Genomic DNA, 6693 nt, shown 5'->3' on the forward strand with positions numbered 1-6693 from the left:
TTTTATAAATTAACAAAAACACTCCCACCCACATTTGTCAGATTCTAGCAACCACCACCAAAAGATGGCTGGAATCTGGCGTAATAGTGTACTATCGGTTGAATCTGGTTTGTAGTATATCGATTTAGTCTTTTCCAACCAGATCCGCAGTCACTAGATTCCGACGATGGTGGTTGGAATCTAGCAATTGTGGATGGATGGAGATGTTTTTATCAATTAATAAACTTTTTATTATTATGGGTGTTTAGATAAATTAACAAACTTAGGGGTTTTTTTTTGTTAATTTTTAAATCTTACCTTGTAATCATAATCTAACTTAACAATAATAAAACAAATTGTTTCCTTGGAAGTTAAGAGAAAATAAATTGATAAAGATGTTTATCTTTTCCGATTAATATCATTTTGATGATATTTATTTTAGATATTAGAAAAAGAAACAAAAATTTATTTGTATTGATAAACATGTTATTTTTATAATTAAAATAACATTTTTTTATTAAAAATAGATTTTTTTTTACAAACGAAAACTTATTTTAAAAACTAAAAAAAAAAAAACAAGTTTCACTTATATTAATAAATAAAAAAAATTTATTTAATGATATAGATGAAACTTAAATATTTTTTAGTATTTAAAAATAATTATTCGTAAAAAAATGTTTGTTTATTAATAAAAGTATAAAAGAAAAGTCTTTTTATAAATTATCTGTTTAATACGAATGATTCATGATAATAAATTAAGTAATACTACCTTATGATGTAGGATTTAATTAATAACAAAATTAAAATTGAGTATAATCTGAAATGTGAAATACCACATCCATAAGTAACCATTGAGTGACTTAATAATAAAAACATAAAAAAAAAAATTATGAATTTTTTAGTTTAAATTCTTATAAATGCTCCCTTATTAATAAGAGTTGTTATTAAAAATTTATTTAATCGTTAATTTTAAGATCTTAAAAATTAATTAAAGTATGTAGATATTATACTGGTGTAAAAACTTTCGTTAAGAAAATACAGCCCATGCAGTATAACGTGGCAGTGACAGAGTTCAAAATTATTGCTCATTCTTAAATCAAAATGGTCGGTCCGAATTTCAATTTTTTTCATCTCATATACGGACACCTTGGAACAATCTCATATCGTGATAAATTGGTAATGCGAGAAATAACGTCATCCGATATCTGGCTACTTAGAAAGTATCGAGTCGTGAATAGTGAACGATTCGTGACTCAGGCAGTCACGCTCGATCAGCAGCCAACACGTGTGTATTTCAGGAATAGTCACTGCACGTGAGAAACTAGATGGAAATTTCAAGAAAAGTTGGGGCCATATACAAGTGCTGTTTCACACCCAGCAGTCACCCTTCTGTTGTTAAATCTTATAATAAGGGATACCTAAGCATCAATTATCATAATTAGCTTATTTTTATTGTCTAAATTTAACGCAAATCACGAACCATCAAATCTATTTGTCAATTACGATATTTATTAGACTAACATAGTAAACATCAAAAATTCTTTCTTTTACTAAAAAATATATAAAATTAGAGGCAGATTGGGATTAGGGAGAATATTGGAAATTTGGTGAAGCTAAGCAAAGTAAAGTTTTTTTTTTTTTTTAAAGAATTATATGAGTATTTATCCGGAGAAATACAAATTTAATTAGAAACATTTAAAGGGATTAGGATATTTAAGTTAAATTTTTTACACAAATTTTTAGTCGACTCAATACAACCCATTAGTATAAGAGCATCTCCAAATGACATTTAAACTCTTTATTATAAAGAGTCTATCCATAAAAATAAGAGTGCAACAGACTCTTTATTTTTAAAATATAAATTAAACAGTGAGTTTGACTCTCTATATCTAGAGAGTTAAATTTCACTCTCTATCCTAATTTTAATTAATAAACTACAACTTTTTATACATTTTATTTATTATTTATCTCTCTCATTAAGTCTCTTTCTTGAAAATAAAGAGTATCTTCATTAAATTTAAAGAGTCAGTTGGATTTGAATAAAAATTGTGTTCTTTATATTTAAAAATTAATGAAGATACTTTTTATTTATAAGAAAGATAATCTTCAAAATAAAGAATATCATAAGATGCTCTTAATGTGTCTCGAGGCAAAGATTCTAATTACTCTAATATTATTTTATATGTAAACAAATGAAAAAAAATTATAAATATTATTCAAAGCATTAATATAATTAGTTTTTGACTGATGATAGACTTAATGTATAATTTAGGAGACACGTTAAGACAACTTTTAATTAAATAAAATTGAAAAAAGGGTGCCACATGTAATGAATTGTTGATAAATAAATGGAAGTTAGATGGGATATTGTTGTAAAGTGTATAAGCATGAAAGGGGTAATAAATAATATAAAAATGTCAAAGTTAGGAATCTTGAGAGGTGCTGACGGGTATCTTTAGTTTTCAGACATTCGTACAGTGCACAACCATTTTCAACCTTTTCACACTCTGCCTATAATTAAAATATTATAGGCATGATTTTTGAGGCACATGGCAATGGCATGGATTTAATAACATTTTTAAATAGTATGAATCTTTCATGTTTCAGAAGCAAAATTGCACAAATTAATTCAAGCAATATCTTGCTCTTTGAGTCAATGCTCACAATCAAAATAAACAACACATGAGGATGTCTGGCCCTTAATGGAGAAAAAGTAAATACTGCTAGTTCAGAGTAAGATAGGACATTATAACAACCGTAGATGGGTCCTTTGTGATGTGGGATTATTAGGACTATTACAATCTATCCTTCTTGGAACCGACACGGTAGTTATTAGGAGTGATCAGTTTCGAGTATCCTGCATTTTTATAAGAAATCGAAATCGAAACCGACCAGTTCTTAAGATTTGGAACCCAAACCGGAACCAACCGGTTCTTAACCTAGAACTGGAACCTGAAACATAGGCTCCAGTTCCAGATACCCAGATTAATTATCCCCCTACTTTTAAAAAATAACAAATATACCCCTAAAAATTACAATACGTGCCCAATAGTTTACAAAAATTATAATTCAGCCCCGGTTCTTACTTGGGTACCCGAACCTCTGTTTCGATTCAGGTTTTAGTTCCGGTTCCAACACTGCAGGAACCAAAACCGAGCCTAGGAATTCCCAGTTCTAATTTTCCAGAACTGGAACCGAACCAAACCTTAATGGAGCCGATTCTGGTTCTACCCTTTACCCAAGCTCACCCTTAGTAGTTATATCGTCCTAATAGACTTTATACCTTGACTAGGGCCATCTCACTATAATAGTAATTGTAACAACCATAAATGGATATAATTCATCCTTAAAACTGACTTAGAATGAGAGGTTGCTTAAATGGTTATTATTCCACGAACCAAACCATTCCTTAAAGATGTGAGACCATTAGGATCATTATAGACAGATGATAGATGCTGCTACGAAAATCCACAACAACCAAAAAGATCCGATTAACCCCAACATAATCGGAATAGATGTGTACGTGATTAATGAAATCAACAATGAACAGTAATATGAATGCAAAAAATGAACACAGGAGGATTTTTAAAGTGTTCGGCAAGCAATAACTGCAGCCTACGTCCACTATTGTTTTTATTGCTTAGAGAAGTACAAATAATATGCCTTTTTCCTAAAGCAAAAGTCTAACCCCCTTTTGCATTGTTTTTTTGGGGGTATTTATACATGATTTGTACAAAGGAAAGAAAGATAAATCTGGGATTATGATCTGACTTGGTATGCATCTCGTGATTTCCGTGATTGTGCGTTAAGATTATGCTACAATCAATGTGATATTATCTCCTTCGAAATATCAGAGGATAATGTTTATCCCCTAATCCATCGAACAACTGTAAAGACTGATCGCAACAAGCTCATTCTAGGTCGAGCTATATCTTCTCGCAAGCTTTAGACCGCCTCGATCTATATGTGTTTGAGCTATCGAGCATTTCGAGTTTGTGGCAAATTCACACACAACAATAGAGGTGTAAAAATCTCATATAATGGGTTAATTTTATTCAATACCCCAGAGATAACTAAGTCTTAAGTACCCTAATAATTTTTAAAAATTATAGAAAATCCTTGTTATAGGAGAGGTTTTTGATATTTTTAAGAAATTTATGATACGTTTTAAGGGCAGTTTGGAAATTCCAAAAGGATTTATAATATTTCTAATTAAAATCATTGCACATTTTTTTATTAGCATTCTCTTAGGAAAAGGAAGGAAATTAACCCATATAACTTGTTTAGATAGTCATTAAGCTATTAATATTGAAAAATACCCAAATAAAACGAGACTTCTTTTGCTCCATAATTGATCTAATTTAATCATCAAACTCACGTGGTTCCATAATCAGCAACATTACTGTTCTTAGTCTTTGGTGACAATTAATTGAACCAATGTTTTAAAAAAGTGATGAACATTATGATTTTTAAGAAGAATAGGTAACATCAAGATGAAAAGAGTGATTATTGGTTAATTAAAAGTATAGATTAGTGGATAATCACAAATCTATAAACAAAAATTCATTTCATGTAGATGGAGAGTGATGGGTATACTATAGTGATTAAGATATATATATATATTTCAACTGATTTCTTAGTATCTTGAAATAAACGATCAGATAAACTTTTAATAATCACCCTTATTAGTATTTGAGATAAATTAATCTTAAGACTTCTTGAGTAATACACCTAAAAGTCTTAATTGACGATTCGACCATCGAGTGGTGGTTAGTGATTAAGATATTTATTGCTAGATTTTAGCAAGTAAAACATCATCAAGCCTACATTAATCTGTAGCTTATTTGACTGTCTCGTATAAATTAACAAAATTAACGATCCCTCAGGATCCCACGTGTCATCACATTACATTGTAAATAGAATGTGGCTGTTCATCTATTGGTTTTCCAAAGACCATGTTGTTGCTATCGGATGGATTGATGTTTTAATAATAAAAATAAAAAAAAATAAAAAAAAAAAAAACATGAAGTTTTGGATGTTGTATTTTTAATAGTGTCCACTATATGAGAAAGATGGACTGTGACAAGGCAACCAGTAGATGAAAAGGAAGTATAGGGGGTTGATTTCTCACTATATCATCCCACTTTTTTTTTTCTTATTTTAAAGTTTGAAAGTGACCATTTATGACGTCATATTTTCTAATCTCTAATTAACTCTCCTCTAATACATAAATACCCACTCCTCTTAATTACTTTCTTCAACTTCAATTATTGTCACAATCCGTAAGAAATAATTTCTCTTCAACCCTTCGTTTTGGTTTCAATTTAGTAAAGGACAATTGTTTCAAATACTATTATTTTAGTCCTTCACTTCACTAATAGTTAGTTAACCATTAATTAACTTGAAAATTATACTTAAAAGAACAAAAATAACCTTCTAGAGAATAATAAGAAAAAGTATTTTACAAACAATACTTGTTGATGTCAAACTCCTATATCGGCTAGGAGATAAGGGCCTTGGTCGTTTATATAACACAAAAATACCCTAACTATTGTTATGTCATCTATCCAGTCACATGGTAGGTGGGTTCCCTAGAGGTATTGTCTGCTTTGGACCACAGGTTGGATTGCTGGCAAGCCTGCACAGTTTTATTCTGAAAAGGGGCATTTAGGTGGTAAGGGTGTTCTTGTGCTATATAAGCGACCAAGACCCTCGTCTCTTAGCCGATGTGAGAGTTTGACATCAACACTACCAGTGTTTAATCTGTTCCTTTCATAATTGTAAAAGACAAGAGATTATTTCTAGCTTATTTCATTTAACCTTGTAAAATCACTTCATATAAAACACATATATTGCTACTGAAAGGTATTAAATACCCCCTATCAAGGATTTTTTTAATACTTTTGTAAGAGTTTATATATGCAAACTTCGAAGGTTGTTGATAATCATAAGGCGGATATAGGGGTGCGTCTGTTTCCCTATTTTTCTCCTATCTTATTCCTATCATTTCCAAAATACACATTTGTTTCTCTATTTTGAAAATACTATTATATTTTATTTAGTTATTTAAACCACCTAAGTTTGTTAATTTAACTAAATACTCCCCCAAAAAAAGTTTAGAAATTGACAAAAACACCCCCCCACATTTGCCAGATTCCGCCACCACTGTCGGAATGTGGACAAAATCTGGTATAATGGCGCACTACCGGCTGAATTTAGCCGTTAGTGCGTTGATATAGCCTTTTCCGACCATATCCACAGTGGATTTGGCTGGAAAAGGCCATCTCGGCACACGACCAGCTAGATCCAACAGGTCGTGCGTCGATACTGTGACTCCGGCCACCCTCCGGCGGTGGTGGTCGACTGCCAATATTTAATGGGTGGATGGAGATTTTTTTTGTAAGTTTTAATATTTACAGGAGTGTTCAGTAAATTAACAAATATATGAGGTGTTTTTATTAATTTTTAAATCCTACCTCGTTATTACCACCCAACTTTTACTTTTTTTAAAATACTATCCAAAATTCTAAAGCAAATGCACCCAGTACTTTTAATAACGGTAAATGAGTTCATATTAAACAAATCTTAAATAAAATAAACTCATATTATTATTTTCTATAGGGGTATTCAAAATAATTTTTAAGTTAATCAACAATCAATCAGCTGCCAAACAAAATTGTCTTAAGCCCAGGACCAATATACTAGCCTTTGAAA

Source organism: Pistacia vera, unplaced genomic scaffold, assembly GCF_008641045.1.
Source record: "Pistacia vera cultivar Batoury unplaced genomic scaffold, PisVer_v2 Contig322, whole genome shotgun sequence".
In the NCBI taxonomy this organism is placed as follows: Eukaryota; Viridiplantae; Streptophyta; class Magnoliopsida; order Sapindales; family Anacardiaceae; genus Pistacia; species Pistacia vera.